The sequence below is a fragment of the Watersipora subatra genome, chromosome 9, assembly GCF_963576615.1.
Source record: "Watersipora subatra chromosome 9, tzWatSuba1.1, whole genome shotgun sequence".
Lineage (NCBI taxonomy): Eukaryota > Metazoa > Bryozoa > Gymnolaemata > Cheilostomatida > Watersiporidae > Watersipora > Watersipora subatra.
Window position 1 is genome coordinate 21,996,972 of NC_088716.1, and position 17,345 is coordinate 22,014,316.

The following is a 17,345-nucleotide window of genomic DNA, read 5'->3' on the forward strand; positions in this document are numbered from 1 at the left end:
GACTTTTGCAAACTTTCATCAGTTTGCCGATTCCGGAAACTGATGCTCATTGGTCAATGTTCATAACAAACCGTATCACATTCCGATAGATTATATATAAATACTGTTGCGCCGGCTACGCTAATAAAATGTCAATGTCTTGAATCAAATAATTATTTAATGTGCAACAGATTTTGGGGCAAATTATAAGAAATGGAATCTACAAACTTCCTTACATAACTCTATAGTTACAAAACTTAGTTTAAATTAAGTAGAAACGAAACTGAACGATAAACTACCTTGGCTGACTGACTAGAAAGACATTGTTTATCCCTATTTTTCTTGGTATGTTTTAGTTGGTGTTCTCTCATATTATTTTATTTTTCTTTTCTTTTTGGTTTGTTTTATATAGCCGATGGTCGTCTATAGGGGCGGCGTGTGTGATGGAAACGTATGTTGCCATCTCCTTTTTTTCTTTATATCATTTGGAGTTGTATTCTCTTTTTCATTTATGTAACCACGCCCCTAAAGGAGGCTGGCCCTTGCTACCTTATTTGCATATTCAGCTGTATTTAAGGCAGAGCCTCGGCTCATTTACGTTGTTCAATATATGCCTTGCATTTGGAACCATACTCTTCTGTTACTTGCGCAATAGCAGAACCACACCGAGCACTTACTTTACTCCAAGACTCAGTCTATGGACTGTGCTTTGGGAGTAAAGCCACAAAAACACTGTCGACCCCGTCGACCTCAGGTCGACCTTGTCGAACTAGTATAGTACCACTCAGGGAGCAATTCCTGTTGTAAGGTGGTTGATGTGGACCGGTGGTGTAAGTCGACCTAGTCGCCTCCGCGTGTTGGTCACGGGCAACCCTTACACAGCCCCTGTGAAGAGTGAATGCAGACCGGTAGTGTTGTATCTTTGTAAATATTCGCTATAGCCCTAGTTCTTACGTATTGTAGCTAGTCGCTGTTTGCCGACAACCTCATTTATTCACATAGCTTTGGATATTAGCCTAGACATTTATTACAGTTATCAACGTAGCCTTTGATCGTCATTTTACTCTACATATTATTAGAAGCATCATCGGACATTTAATTAATAAATAAGAAACGCAGAATAACAGCACCGCAGAGTCGGACATCTTGTAGAAATGGACTTGTAATGTAGAACCACGTTTTTAAGCTAACTGTCCCTTTTTGGCTGGCCAGCCCATATTTGTCCCTAATCGATAGTACTACACAATAATACGCCAGGATCGTCTGGTGCTAAAACTCATGCTAACAGGTAATTGTCTATATTGAGTTAAAAGCTACCAAATCAACAATTGGATTTAAATAATAGAATCTAATAAGTACTTGGAAATACAACATGGTGGCAGCGAGGTGTGCCTACGCCTAGAAAGAGAGACTCTCGTTATAATAATATTAACTACAGACGTATTGGTTGAGTTATTTGTCAACTAGAGCTGCTGCTCCTCGCATATTTGTTTCTGTTTTGCTTGGCTGTTGTTTGTGAAAACCACCACGACTGAGACAATGGAAGGTTTGAAACCGCCTGGTGAGCTGTCGTTCGAGGGCAATGTGTCGGAAAACTGGAGAAGATGGAGAAGAAGTTTTGAGAACTATTTACGTGCTGTGGACATTGTGCGTGAGCCTGTTGAGGATGGCGAAGCGCCGCCAGCAGGCAATGCAGCTATTATGAGAAGGCAACTGGCAATATTTCTTCATACAGCAGGGGAGGAAGCTTATGAAATTTACAGTCAATTTGATTTTGAAAATGAAGATGACCGTGATGATCTAGACATAGTAATTGACCATTTTGAAACGTACTGTAATCCTCGTCGCAACATACTGTATGAATGGTATGTGTTTTGGTCCATGATTCAGAAAGAGGGTGAGCCATTAGATAGCTTTGTTAAGAGGCTCAAAACACAGGCAACCAAATGTGAATTTGGAAATTTAAGGGACAGAATGCTTTTGTGTAGAATTGTATTTGGAATTTCATCAGATAAACTTAAAGAACGTATGCTCCGTGACAATCAGATGACACTAGAACGGGCTATGAATGACATTAGAGCTGCAGAAGCTACACTAACACAGCTGAATGAGATAGCAGGGGGAAGCAAAGCTATTAATGTTGCATCCATGAAGGAACAATCAGCTTTTAAACCGAAAGACACTCCGCAGGATTCAAAGAAGTCTGTGGCTGCTGTCAGTAATCAACCCAGCCACACGGTTAAAAAGGTGAAAGATTGTAGGTTCTGTGGCTATGATCATGCAAGAGGCAAATGCCCAGCCTACGGACAGACCTGCAAGAAGTGTGGCAAGAAGAACCATTTTGCTCGCCGATGTATGTCTACAGATCTTAGAGCTGTCGAGGCTCAGTCACAGGAAGACAGCACTCAGTCCTGTATGCACTCACTGTTTCTGGGGAATGTTGGTTCATCAACTGGCGATGATGAGACTTCCTGGAATGTTGAGCTAAATCTTAGGCATGAAAGTAGGTCAAAGAAAGTCACTTTCAAACTAGATACTGGGACTGAGGCCAATATCGTCAACCTAAGTGTCGTCAAATCCTTAAAAGCCCAAATATCTGCTCCTAAAGCACGCCTAACAGGTTACGGCAATGCCAAAATTGAAAACCTCGGACGAGTAATGCTTAGTCTGAAGCACAACTCCAATGAACACCTTCTCCAATTTGAAGTAGTGAATGATCATCTCCCAGCCTTACTTGGACTTAAGTCTTGTGTTGCGCTAGGTATTGTCAGTAGAATTGACAACCTAGCTGCTACGTCCATCCTGGATGAGTTTCCGTCGGTCTTCGAGGGTATAGGATGTTTCAAAGATGAGCACGTCATTCAGACGGACCCTACGGTGAAACCAATTGTTCATGCAGCAAGGCGCATTCCCCTCAGTGTAATGGACAAAGTAAAAGCAGAATTAGCCAGTATGGAACAGGCAGATATTATAGCTAAGGTTGACAAACCGACTGAATGGGTAAACAGCATGGTCGTAGTTGAGAAGAAAAATGGAGACATTCGTATCTGCTTGGATCCCAGAGATTTGAATAGGGCCATCAAAAGAGAACATCACCACATACCTACACTAGAAGATATAGCCCACAAGTTCAGTGGCAAGAAACACTTTAGCATAGTTGACATGAAACATGGCTACTGGCATGTCTCTCTGGAGGCCAACAGTAGCTATCTCACAACTTTCAATACACCTTTTGGTCGTTACAGATTTCTCAGACTCCCATTCGGCCTCCACTCATCTGCAGAAGTATTCGAGAAACGTGTAGAGCAAATATTCTGTGATTTGGATGTCTGCATATACTTTGATGATCTGATCGTGGCTGGCAAGGATCAAGCAGAACATGACGAGAACCTCAGAAGAGTGTTAGCTCGAGCTCGTGATTCCAATGTGAAGTTCAATAAAGACAAAATTCAGCTAAACAAGTCTGAGGTATCCTATCTGGGGCATACCGTGACGAAGGAAGGGATGAGGCCCGATCCTAAAAAGGTAGCAGCCATTCAGGAAATGCCTGAACCAACAGATGTCGCTGGTGTGCAAAGGTTGCTTGGTACTCTGAACTTCTTAAGGGGCTACATACCCAACATGTCTTCTCTTACCCAGCCTCTTAGAGTACTGTTGAATAAGGAATCAGCATGGTGCTGGGGTCCAGAGCAGAGAGCTGCTATATCTGCAATCAAGAAGCTTTTAACCAGTGAGCCTATACTTCGCTATTTTGATGCCGACAAATCAGTGGAACTTCAGGTAGATGCTTCTCAACACGGTTTAGGTGCTGTCCTTCTACAAGAGAAGATGCCTGTAGCATACGCCTCTAGGTCTCTGACCCCTGCTGAAGTCAATTATGCACAGATTGACAAGGAACTCTTGGCTATAGTATTTGGATGTGAACACTTCAATCACTACATATATGGAAGACCTGTCATCATTCAGACTGATCACAACCCTCTCACTGCTATCCTTAATAAACCACTGTACAAAGCCTCTCCCAGGCTTCAGAGACTAATGTTGAGACTTCAGCGCTATGACATAGCCGAGGTAAAATATGTTCCTGGAAAGCACTTATATCTTGCTGACACCCTGTCCCGTGCTTTCCTTAGAGACAATGATAGCGAATGTGCTGAGCTCGAGGGAGAAACAGTTGCCATGGTACACAGTCTTGAGATTACAAAGGATGAACAGTTGACGCTCAGTAAAGCATATCAGGATGACCAAACCATGCACCTGTTGAGACAGGCTATCTCTTGTGGCTGGAATTGGTCGTCGAGAAAGAAAGCCCCACCAGACTTGCAGCCTTACTGGGCTGTCAAAGATGAACTCCATGAGCATGACGGTTTTATATATGTTGGCGAAAGACTGGTAGTACCCCTTTCCCAACGTAAGCATGTACTTAAGCAGCTACACCGTGGCCACCTAGGGATGACGAAGTGTACTCAGAGGGCCAAGGCATGTGTTTTTTGGCCAGGACTCACTAATGATATATTCCAGACAGTAGCTAGCTGCTCAACATGTGCCAGATTTAGCAATCAGCAGACCAAAGAGCCCCTTCAGCAACACGAAGTGCCCACACTTCCCTGGCTCCGTGTGGCTATGGATATCCTGGAATTCAAATCTCGTAGTTATTTAGTAGTTGTTGACTGCTACTCACACTTTCCCGAATTGAGACTCGTCAGCAGTAAGACGGCCTCTGAAGTGATCTCCGCACTCAAGTCAATGTTTGCAGTGCATGGTGTTCCCAAGACAATACTAGCTGACAACATGCCATTCAACAGCTATTTGATGCAGTCTTTTGCCAAAGACTGGGGTTTTGACATGGTAGCGTCAAGCCCGCACTATCCAAAGAGCAACGGCCAGGCTGAGAGATACGTACAGACAATGAAGAAATTTCTACGTAAGTGTGAAGACTCAAAGGAAGACATCTATGCTTCACTGCTAGCCTACCGGGAGACTCCTTTCTCTGGCAGCTGTTACAGTCCTGCAGAGATGCTGTTCAACAGGTGTATCCGAAGCTGCCTCCCTCGTACAAGTGCTACTCTACAGGTTCAGCCACCCAGTGCTCCCGAGACATCCACAGTGTATCAACAGAAGCAGAAGCAATACTATGACCGGTCGGCCAGAGCCCTAAAACCTTTGACTGAGGGAGAGAGAGTGCTAGTGAGAACAGGACATGACCAGACCTGGGAACCTGGCACTATTGTTTCCAAGCATGACTTACCTCGCTCATACTGGGTGGACAATGGCAACAGTGTTGTACGTCGGAACCGTGTTCATTTGAAACCAAATCACACACCAAGAGAACCTCTGGATCTTCATGATGAGACCACCACGGAGAACAACCCAGATAGTCCCAACACAGCAATTGATAAGGCGTCAGAGCCAGTCACACCGACTACGCCAACCCCCAGAGCTGCTAGAACTCCTACATCCTTCAGTCCCCGTACTCAGCGAGCACCCCGCTCAACTCGAGGTATTCTGCCTGGCAGATACCGAGACTATGACATGGCTTAACGCATTTGCGTTTATTCTCTGCCGACTCTAATGCTTTTAGAAGAGGAGGGATGTTGTATCTTTGTAAATATTCGCTATAGCCTTAGTTCTTACGTATTGTAGCTAGTCGCTGTTTGCCGACAACCTCATTTATTCACATAGCTTTGGATATTAGCCTAGACATTTATTACAGTTATCAACGTAGCCTTTGATCGTCATTTTACTCTACATATTATTAGAAGCATCATCGGACATTTAATTAATAAATAAGAAACGCAGAATAACAGCACCGCAGAATCGAACATCTTGTAGAAATGGACTTGTAATGTAGAACCACGTTTTTAAAGCTAACTGTCCCTTTTTGGCTGGCCAGCCCATATTTGTCCCTAATCGATAGTACTACACAATAATACGCCAGGATCGTCTGGTGCTAAAACTCATGCTAACAGGTAATTGTCTATATTGAGTTAAAAGCTACCAATTCAACAATTGGATTTAAATAATAGAATCTAATAAGTACTTGGAAATACAACAGGTAGAGTAAGCCGACCTAGTCGCCTCTACGTGTTGGTCGCAGGATCCAACACACTAGGTGATGAAAACTCCGTCAATTGTAGATATTACTTGCGATGACTGTAGTGACGATCGTACGCTTTTTAATAGGTTACAGTAAACAACTAAACAAAATCCATGTTTGGCCTACTAAAAATTCCTCGCAATACAGTGGGTACTGGAACTCGCGCAAAGGAAATTCTCACAGAACATAGAGCGTAAAATGGAAAGCTAATACGTAGGGGGTTTTCTTCTCCATTTTTTTGTAGAAGAGTTTGCTTCAGTCTCTTAGCCTAACCGAATCAGGTTCTGGCTGTTAATAGGAATTGTCTGAACATGTAGAAGTAGTATTCATTTAATACTGTTTGTGTTTTATGTAATGCTTTGCAGTATAAGTAATGCTTGCTAATATTTGTACTGTGTCATCAGTGTGCGTAATGCTTACAGCCACCTACTCTTGTCAGCTTCAACTATAGTTGCCCATTGACGGTGCTCGCAGCGAGTAGATGCCACAGGAATGTTTATGTAAACATTGCAGTAGGCTTGATAGAGCAATTGTGTGTTATGCGATGGGTCAGTTGAATTAGCGCAGTGCTGCTGTGTACACGTAATCACTTGCTGCGAATGAAGCGCTTTGACTAATTGTATTCTGTGTGTGTGACGAGAAAATCATCAACTAGCCACACTGGCTGGACCAGGCTGGTGTACACGTAATACCTACATAGATATTGAAAATTCATTTCCTACTAATGCAAAAATTTTTATACCTTCTAACAACCTGTATACATGAAATGCTACACTTAACAGCGTTCAGAAGTAGTGACGTTGCACAGCACGCTAGATCTTTGAATGTAAAGCGTCCGCATAGCGAGATATACATTCGGGGCAAAGATTAGTGGGAAGCAAGCTTGTCCCGAAGAAAAATGAGTATCTGACGAATCAACGGAAGGCCGCTAAACCATCGGTACGTATGTATAGTTTTCGATGACCAATAATGAGCTAAGTAGTATTGCGTGTGCGTTTGATATCGGCTCCAGTTTTGTTTTGAGTCAAGCCGCCCAGGAGGATGCGAGCGAAAAGAAAACGACAATCTGAAGATAACTCAAGTTATTACGGTATATACTTTTTATGAGACGTTCTATTATTAAAATTCGCGTGCTATAATCAGTGTGAAGCCTGCTATAAAATAATTTTTTTGATGCAGTTATACTTTTCAAATTACAACAACACTTTTCATTACGTTGGAACAGGCACTATTTGTTGGCCGTTATTGCTGCCGTAAATTATAGTTTTTGTTGCATATAAATGCGTATTATAGGTTACGCATATCTTACCTCAGACGAGGTAGAACCTCCTAGCAATTTAAAATAAATCTAAAGGAAAGCCTCTATTAAGTGGATTTGTTTTGAGTCAGGGTATAATTTGGAGAGCAGCACACTGCTGCTTAGGATTATTGAGTTTTGGTTGTGTGCCCTCTGATGTCTCGAATTGTTCGGGGCAAAAAGCAATAGTGGTAGATATTTTTGTTTGTTGTTACAGAGTTAAGTGCTCTCCTGGAGGCTATTCTTGTTGTTATTGTCATATTTTCTCTGTCTTGGTTGATTTCATTGTATGCTTCAGAGAGGGAATCTATCTATCTATCTCGATAAAATATCTCTTGTGGCCCGATAAGCCTATAGAGATAAGATGCGACTATAACGATAAAAGAGATCAGATATTCTTGTAAAATCGAGAGTTGAATAAAATCTGCGATTGAGCTTGTTACATATATATATATATATATATATATATATATATATATATATATATATATATATATATATATATATATATCAAAACTTCATGATTCGATTAAAGAATGAGAACTTCATGGCATCTGTATTAATAGTGTGCTTAATATTAGACCCACGAGTAAAATAGGCGGAGTTGCACAGTGTAAACTTTTTAAAATCGACCATAAGGTCTTGATTTAAAATTTTCAGTAAAGTGTTTTTATCCTTAGTGCATCTTCTCTCTTCAAGAGTGTGCCAAGACATGTTTTCCATTGAAGATGTAATACTGTCAGACTTTCTAAAACCGTTTGCCCATCTGAACGCTCTTCTGTTTATGGCTTCTAAATCCCTAATGATGTACATAAAATGTGGATTCCACACCTCTGAAGCATACTCCAGTAGAGGACGACATACACTAAAATAAGCCGTTCTCTTAACAGCATGGGAAGTTCCTCTGAGAGTTCGCATAAGCATGTAAAGGGTGGCATTAGCCTTACGCATAATAAAATTTATATGATCACTAAAATTGAGCGATTTAGAAACCTGTATGCCCAGGTATACAAAGTAATGGGAATGGTGTTTTTTCATTCTGAGGAATTCTAATGAGCAGACAGAGTCGGTGGCATTTTTGCTTGTTTTCCAGTGATTTTATACCTAGCTGGTTTCTTGCTTCCGAAACACTTTCCCCACGCCCTCTTGTTACTTATGAACCGTATAGCATCATTTTGTACTAGCTCTATGCATTGACTTGTGTTTTTATTGGTCGTGTCCCAGACTACATCTGCATATTATGGAATTGGTCTACATAGACTTGTGTATGGGAGCAGTTTAGCCTCCTTTGGGGCGCTATACATCAGACGTTTAATGCCCCCAGTATCGTCCTTGATTTACTACATTTGCCCTTTATGTGTTGATCAAATTTCAGATCCAACTGGATGAGCACACCTAGATATTTTGTGTCTTCTGTCCAGACAAGAGGCGAGTTTCCTAGGTTATACTGCTGGCTCATTGTACCAAAGCATATTGCGTGGCACTTTTTCTCATTGAATGGCATTTTCCATTTTTTTGACCAGTTGTACACTTCGTTAATGTTATTTTGGAATATTTTGGCATCTCCTGATTTATTAATTATTTGGTAAATTAGTGTGTTATCAGCGTAAAGGCTAACATTTCAGGATAAATTCTCGGGTAGATCGTTAATGTACCATAGGAAAAGGATAGGTCCTAGTACCGAGCCCTGTTGGACTCCAGATGTTACAGCACATTTCTGAGAACTCTTTCCGTTGAGTACTACAGATTGTTGCCTGTCAGATAGGAAGTCGTGGATCCAGTTAATGAGTTGTGGGTTTATTTCTGGTATGCTTTGTAGTTTTTCGAGGAGCAGTAGGTGTATAACTTTGTCAAAAGCCTTTTTGAAATCCATGATGATGACGTGAGTGGTATGGCCATCGTCTGCTGTTTTTGCCAGTCCGTTGTATGTGGTACAGAGCTGTGTTTGACAGGACACTCTCCTCATAAAGCCATGTTGTCGGTGATGAAGTACATCATCAAGTGTCTTGTTTAGATAATGCAACACTATGTGTTCCATCATTTTACAGGGTATGCTTGTGAGTGATATTGGCCTGTAGTTATTAGGTAACTCTGGGTCTCCCCCTTTATGTACAGGGGTTACATTGGCATATTTCCACTGTTCAGGGAGTTTTCCAGATTTTAGATAAGCTTTGTAAATCAGTGCTAGTGCTTTTGCAGTTGTTGGCAGATCTATTAGCATATCAGGTTTCCTAATTCCATCAGATCCCGGTGATTTTCCATTCGGTAAGTCACGTATGAGTTTCACCACTTCATCAGTTGTTATGTTTAGACTGTCATGATCGCTCTCTATCCGTTTAAAATCCCTGGCTAAATAACCATTTTGGAGCTGGCTGTGGAAGAAAATGTCCAGTAGTCCGGCACATTGCTCAAGTTTTTCTGTGAGGATATTCTTACCATCCCCAAGTGTTATCTGGCTAGATCTTTTGGTTCTTGTCTGCACCAAGGAGTTTGAAGAAGGGCTTTAAGTTTCATTTTTTTAGGGATTGATATATTCTATTTGTACAACATACTTTTCGAATAGCGTCTAGCTCCTTTTTAGTCTCTCTTCATGTTTGTTTGTATTTCAGTCTGTCAAATTCTGTACCAGTGTTCTTAGACCTTATATATGCATTTCTTTGTATATATTAAAGTTTTAGTGCCCGCTTGCTGAACCATTCTGGTGTAGATGGGTGTCTCCGTTTTATCTCCCTTCTTGGTACATACTGCTTAATACTTCTTGTTAGATTTTTAGTAAAGATATCCCACATTAGGCCAGGGTCAGTCAATTGAGCAAGTTCCTCATTTGTGTTCTGCATATCTATTTGAAATGCTTCCTCATTTGCTTTCTTGTACTGTTTGATAGTGTGTGGTCTAGGGAGAGCAGATATGATTTCTTGTTGAAGATGCACAGTGATACAAGAGGGATCACTTAGTCCTGGTGCTACAAATTCAGTATTACGAATGTAGGTTAGATAATTGGTACTCACTAAATCTAGCTTATTACCTAGTACATGTGTAGGACCAGTTATTAATTGTGTTATCCCATGGCTGTGTAACACATCAAAAAAGGCGTGCTGCACTCTTTTGAATGGAGCTGATGTTTTGACCTCTTTTGTCCAGTCAATACCTCGAAAGTTCATATCCCCAACAAATAGTATGTGTCCCTGGAACTCTCTATCTCTTCAAGAATATCATCAATTACATCTGTGTTGTGTAGTTGGCATGGGGTCGGTAGTAGCAGCATATAACTGTTTTGGGTTGCATTTTTACTGCGATAATTTCTTCATCATATTTATTCAGGTCTACGAGCTTGGGTTTCAGTTGCTCACATGTAGCAATCAGGACTCCCCCACCGTGAATATTCCTGTCTCGTCTGAATATAGTTCGGTTTTCCATAGGTAAAATATTACTGTTGGGTATTGTATGGTCCAGGTGTGTTTCGGTACGGCATATGATGTCAGATGCATATGTGGAACAACATTATGGCAACATTATTGGAAAAACTAGTGGATCTAAAACACAGTTTCACGCTAGCTTAGGCATCCCAATCAAATGGAATAGTGGAACACGCTATCGGCTATTTCACAATCAAGTGTGAATTAGCGCGTGGGTGGGGCAGCGGCTGCCCACCATGCATTGCAACTAAACCGTCAACAAGCTGTTGATAAATATCTTCCAAACTGTCGTCTGTGTTAGTCGCTTGTATCCGTCTGCCACTCACTCCGGAAAGTGGTCGGTCTGAAATACGAGCATGAAATTGGGTGGAATGACAATCTGATACAAGACACAAAAAGTGGTGAAGAAGTAGGTAAAGAAAATGGATAACACATGAAATGCTTACAATAGCCGGTCCCGTTGTGCCGGACCAAAATCGGCAACATTTCAGCTCTACTGGCCAACAGAGGCTGCAGGGGGTCGTTGACCACCAGATAGTCAATAGCACCCCGCATGGTACTCCAGTACACCCTCAGAGCAAGCAAAGTAGTCCCGTGATAAGGGTGAGTGTCCTGGAAATCCGTACATCTCCTGACATATCCTTGTAAGACCAGGAGCCACAAGACAAAATTATGCACCTCGAAAAGATGGAATAAAGGAAATGGATAGGTAGAGATGGTAGCTATAGCAGTTTGGGTCTGCTAGACACCCGGCAGGCTTAAACTGGGAAGAGCGTGAAACTTTACTGGTGCTGTCCAGTATATAACAATAAGAAACAGCTTTTGTTGGTATATATATGCTATTTCAGTACTGTATTTTTGTACTAGAGCCAGCAACGTGAAGTCTATAAGAGAATAGTCAGAACATGGGTAAAATACAAATCACGATGCTATAATTGAGTAATAAAACATAAATGATAATTGAAGTAAGCAAAGTTCATAAAACCAATATTCACACAACATCTCAACAATTTTACCTTACCACAAGCGGTAATCCAAATCAAACATAAATAACCAAATAAAATTCATTAATAACCAAATAAAACGAAGCTTTTGTTCTCCTTAGCCTGCTTTAAGACTTCTAAATAACAGATAACAATATAAAACTTCTATGGATAAGTTTACTGAACTCTTCTACTTCAAAATCTTGTTGACTACTGATCAGGAAAACTGACCATACCATCAGAATATAAAACGGGTTGTCATAAACAAATCAACAAGGGTTTTGTCTCATTGGCCACCAAATATGGACCATCGATCCTACCCAATCCCCAAGCGGAGGATCAGCACCACTTCCTGCTCAATCATTGCCATACAGCCCCTTTTCGTTATGCTAGCGCCGACGACACCATACCTGATTCACTTTCTCGGCTACGCAACACACTGTTTAGGCTTTGTTTACAACGATACAGTGAGTCTAAATATTTGAACTTTGCACCTAGCTGACAATTACACTGTTATTGAGTCATGCGGTGTATTATACGTAAAGTCAAAACAAGTAATGATTTGATGCTGCTACCACTAAATAGCTTCCAAGATATAAATGACAAACATGCATGCATGGGATACGTTACAGTAGCTCAACAACCAATTAATAGAAGGAACAATACAAATAAAGACGAGAAAGAACCCATCAAAATTGGACGAAGATTGAATGTCTAGAAAACTAGACAGCTGCACCATTTATAACTTGGACAATAGAGAGGGGCCATACTCCTCTGTAATGATGACTGGCATGGCTGCCCGACATTCGGGGCAGTTAATATCGTTGCGGCGATGCGATATAGCCTCCGCTACCAGAGCCTCATGACAACGGGAGCAAACGCTGTTGCCGCTGCGGTACACGCAGCACCAAGTCACACCTTCGACGGTACAAATATGACAATTGAAATCTGCCATCCTTTCAAAGAAGATATCAAGAGCAAACAGGTATGGGGAGGCAAAGAAGACAATGCCCTTTAAAAGTCTATGGTCATGATAGAGTTGCCAACATTAACTGCAAGGATTCAAGCCAGGGTCTGGCTTCACCTGAGGGCTGGTATGTGTCAGGGTTTGAAACGATAGATGATCAATAAGTCAAAAGAAATAATAATTTAGTAATAACATATCGAATATGAAATGCATCAGATATAATCCAAATCAGGCCTTTTCAGGGTTTTGGCCAGCAAAATTTAATGTGACGGACGCTTGCCGTCTAGTATTACACCTTCCATAGAAGATCCCAAACAAGATGGCAAGCAAAATGCCAGTAATTAGTTTACGACGTGCTCATAAGACATATCACTGTATACTTTGAGTTCACTGGTAGTATTATCATTGTTAAGCAACATGCCGCCATTTTTTGTCAGAATATTCAGGAAAGCAACTAAGCATCTTGGCACAGTATCGCATTCGAAGCTTTGCAATACTACTGCTTTCTTGCGCGGTGGTAGCAGGTTATCGGTAGGAATATGACAGGAATACTTAATAGCATCCCACATACAAGGAGGGTGGCCAACATGAGCGGGTCTAAAATAAAATCATTGCTATCAACACTTGAGGAAATCAAGTATAATAGAAGGGTACCAAACCATAGATTATTTATTCAAGATATATATCGAATATGAAATGCATCAGATATAATCCAAATCAGGCCTTTTCAGGGTTTTGGTCAGCGAAATTTAATGTTACGGACGCTTGCCGTCTAGTATTACACCTTTCATAGAAGATCTCAAACAAGATGGCAAGCAAAATGCCAGCAACGGCAATAATAGGGCCTAGCACATTTCAATCTACAAATATAGCTTGCCTAAAATAATAGAGACTGAGAGGAATGTCTCTTCAGAATTTCTATGACATACCAATATTCACTCATTTTTTGATAAAGTGTTGCAGTGTTTCCCCAGCATCAGTAAAATTAATGGAAGAAATGGCAGAGGTTGTTGTCAGGTTTGGCTCCCCGATGGAGACAGGTAAGTCGGTCATCGAACCAAATCCTGATACATAAGTAGAAGTAGATGTCACAGTAGAAGTAGGTGGAAAAGTTGAAGTTGAGGTGGTGGGTGGCAACGTGCGACAGTCCCACACCTCATAGAAGCATTTGCAGTGGTGTGGGCAACCCTGTTTGAAATCGTGATAGTAAATTTTTGGTAGTATATGTGAGGAGCATATACTGTAGTATATAAGGAACAGTCAATAACCTTGATTTATGGGCAGCAACCACGTCAACATGAACTGTGTAATCTAGCTAAAGTTAGATAGCGGAGGTTGTCTAGAATCTTGATATTCTACCAAACGACATCATTAGTCTGTCTAATTCATCTTTTTTTCTACATTTTCGTCTTAAGCTAGAACTTCCAGGTTTAAGGCAAAATCCAATAAGATTGTTACACGCTGGCAGAGCTTCTTTAACTAATCTAAGGTGGGAGATTCGGAGGACAAAAAGGTATTATTTTTGAGTCCGGATTTTCAACCTGGTGGACGCACTGGGGTTGAGATAAAATCAAGAACGCTACAACAGGTATTTGGAATTATTACATTGATTGCATTTAACGATAATCGTGATTGATTGCGATAGCTACGCTGGGTCTGATATAGTGTTGTTATAGCATTACCTTAGTAATTAAAAGCAGTAAAAGGCGCTATAACAGTATGCTTCAGAGAGAGAATGGTGTTTTTTTTCATTCTGAAGAATTTTAATGAGCAGACAGAGTCGGTGGCTTTTTTGCCTGTCTTCTAGTGATTTTATACCTAGCTGGTTTCTTGCTTCCGAAACACTTTCCCCTCGCCCTCTCATGTTACTTATGAACCGTATAGCATCATTTTGTACCAGCTCTATGCATTGGATTGTGCTTTTATTGGTTGGGTCCCAGACTGCATCTGCATATTCTAAATATGGTCTACATAGACTTGTGTATGCGAGCAGTTTAGCCTTCTTTGGGGCGCTATACATCAGATGTTTAATGCCCCCAGTGTCTCACTTGATTTACTACATTTGCTCTTTATGTGTTGATCGAATTTCAGATCCAACTAGATGATCACACCTAGATATTTTGTGTCCTCTGTCCAGACCAAAGGCGAGTTTCCTCGGCTATACGTAAACTGCTGGCTCATTGTACCAAAGCATATTGCTTGGCACTTTTTCTCATTGAATGGCATTTTCCATTTTTTTGACCACTTTTGTTGTACACTTTGTTAATGTTATTTTGAAATATTTTGGCATCCCCTGAACTATTAACTACTTGGTAAATTAGTGGGTCAACAGCGTAAAGACTAACATTTCAGGATAAACTCTCGGGTAGATCATTAATGTAGCATAGGAAAAGGGTAGGTCTCAGTACCGAGTCCCGTGGGACTCCAGATGTTACAGCACATTTCTGAAAACTCTCCGTTGAGTACTACAGATTGTTGCCTGTTAGGTAGGAAGTCGTGGATCCAGTTGAGGAGTTGTGGGTTTATCCTTGGTATACTCTGTAGTTTTTCAAGGAGCAGTAGATGTAGAACTTTGTCAAAAGCCTTTTTGAAATCCATGATGATGACGTGAGTGGTATGGCCATCGTCTGCTGTTTTTGCCAGTCCGTTGTATGTGGTACAGAGCTGTGTTTGACAGGACACTCTCCTCCTAAAGCCATGTTGTCGGTGATGAAGTACATTATCAAGTGTCTTGTTTAGATAATGCAACACTGTGTTCCATCATTTTACAGGGTATGCTTGTGAGTGATATTGGCCTGTAGTTATTCTCTGGGTCTCCCCCTTTATGTAAAGGGGTTACATTGGCATATTTCCACTGTTCAGGAAGTTTTCCAGATTTTAGAGAAGCTTTGTAAATCAGTGCTAGTGCTTTTGCAGTGGTTGGCAAGTCTATTAGCATGTCAGGTTTCCTAATTCCATCAGATCCTGGTGATTTTCCGTTTGGCAAGTCACGTATGAGTTTCACCACTCCATCAGTTGGTATGTTTAGACTGTCATCATCACTCCCTATATGTTTAAAATCCCTGGCTAAATAACCATTTTGGAACTGGCTGTGGAAGAAAATGTTCAGTAGTCCGGCACATTGCTCAAGTTTTTCTGTGAGGATATTCTTACCATCCCCAAGTGTTATCTGGCTAGATCTTTTGGTTCTCGTCTGCACCAAGGAGTTTGAAGAAGGGCTTTGAGTTTCCTTTTTTTGGTGATTGATATGTTCTATTTGTATAACAGGCTTTTCAAATAGCGTCTAGCTCCTTTTTAATTTCCTTTCGGGTTTGTTTGTATTTGAGTCTGTCACATTCTGTACCAGTGTCCTTAGGCCTTATATATGCATTTCTTTGTATATATTGAAGTTTTAGTGCCCGCTTGCTGAACCATTCTGGTATAGATGGTTGTTTCGGTTTTATCTCCCTTATTAGTACATACTGCTCAATACTTCTGATTAGATTTTTAGTATAGATATCCCACATTAGGCCAGGGTCAGTCAATTGACCAAGTTCCTCATTTGTGTTCTGCATATCTATTTGAATTGCTTCCTCGTCAGCTTTCTTGTACTGTTTGATAGTGTGTGGTCTAGGGAGAGCAGATATGATTTCTTGTTGAAAATGCACAGTGATGTAAGAGTGATCACTTAGTCCTGGTGTTACAAATCAGTATTACGGATGTAGGTTGAGTGATTAGTACACACTAAATCTAGAGTATTACCTAGTACATGTGTAGGACCAGTTATTAATTGTTTTATCCAATGGCTGTGTAACACATCAAAAAAGGCGTGCTGCACTCTTTTGAATGGAGCCGATGTTTTGACCTCTTGTCCAGTCAATACCTGGAAAGTTCATATCTCCAACAAATAGTATATTGTGTCCCTGGAACTTTGTATCTCTCCAAGAATATCATCTATTAAATCTGTGTTCTGTAGTTGAACATGGGGTCGCAGAATATAACTGTTTTTGGTTGTATTTTTACTGCGATAATTTCTTCATCATATTTGCTCAGATCTACGAACTTGGGTATCAGTTGCTCACATGTAGCAATCAGGAGTCCCCCACCGTGAATATTCCGGTCTCGTCTGAATATAGTTTGGTCTTCCATAGGTACAATATTACTGTTGGGTCTTGTATGGTCCAGGTGTGTTTTGGTGAGGCATATGATGTCAGATGCATATGTGGAACAACATTATGGAAACATTATTAGAAAAGCTAGTGGATCTAGAACGCAATTTCACACTAGCTTATGCACCCCAATCAAATGGAATAGTGGAACACGCTATACAAACACTTCAGCGAACTCTGCAGTGTTATTCTACAGAAGCACAGACTACATGGGATTTCTATGTACCAGCAGCGTTGTTAGCTCATAATACTACTATATGCCGATCTAATTCAAGTTTTGAAGACACCATTCTTTCTGACCTTTGGAAGAGACTGCAGGGTGCCATTGTTCAATTTGCTTGGTGAAGCTGCGCCACCAAACATAAATGAAAGGACAAATCTGACTGCTCACTATAGAGAGGACTTGATGCTAAGAATTCGTGAAGCGTTGGAAAGGGTGTATCAGACACTTGAGAAAA

The 17,345-nt window shown here is 40.9% G+C and overlaps 1 long non-coding RNA gene across 3 annotated transcripts in view; it reads left to right on the top strand.

Annotated features, from left to right (window-relative positions):
• The first annotated feature begins 7,098 nt into the window (after nucleotides 1-7,098).
• Nucleotides 7,099-17,345, top strand: part of LOC137404381 (uncharacterized) — a 40,188-nt gene continuing 29,941 nt past the window's right edge. The window contains exon 1 of one of the 3 annotated variants that reach the window (XR_010979674.1): nucleotides 7,099-7,166. This is a non-coding gene — a long non-coding RNA (uncharacterized lncRNA). The remainder of the gene's footprint in view (nucleotides 7,167-17,345) is intronic. The other 2 variants (XR_010979673.1, XR_010979672.1) reach the window with 2 other exon arrangements.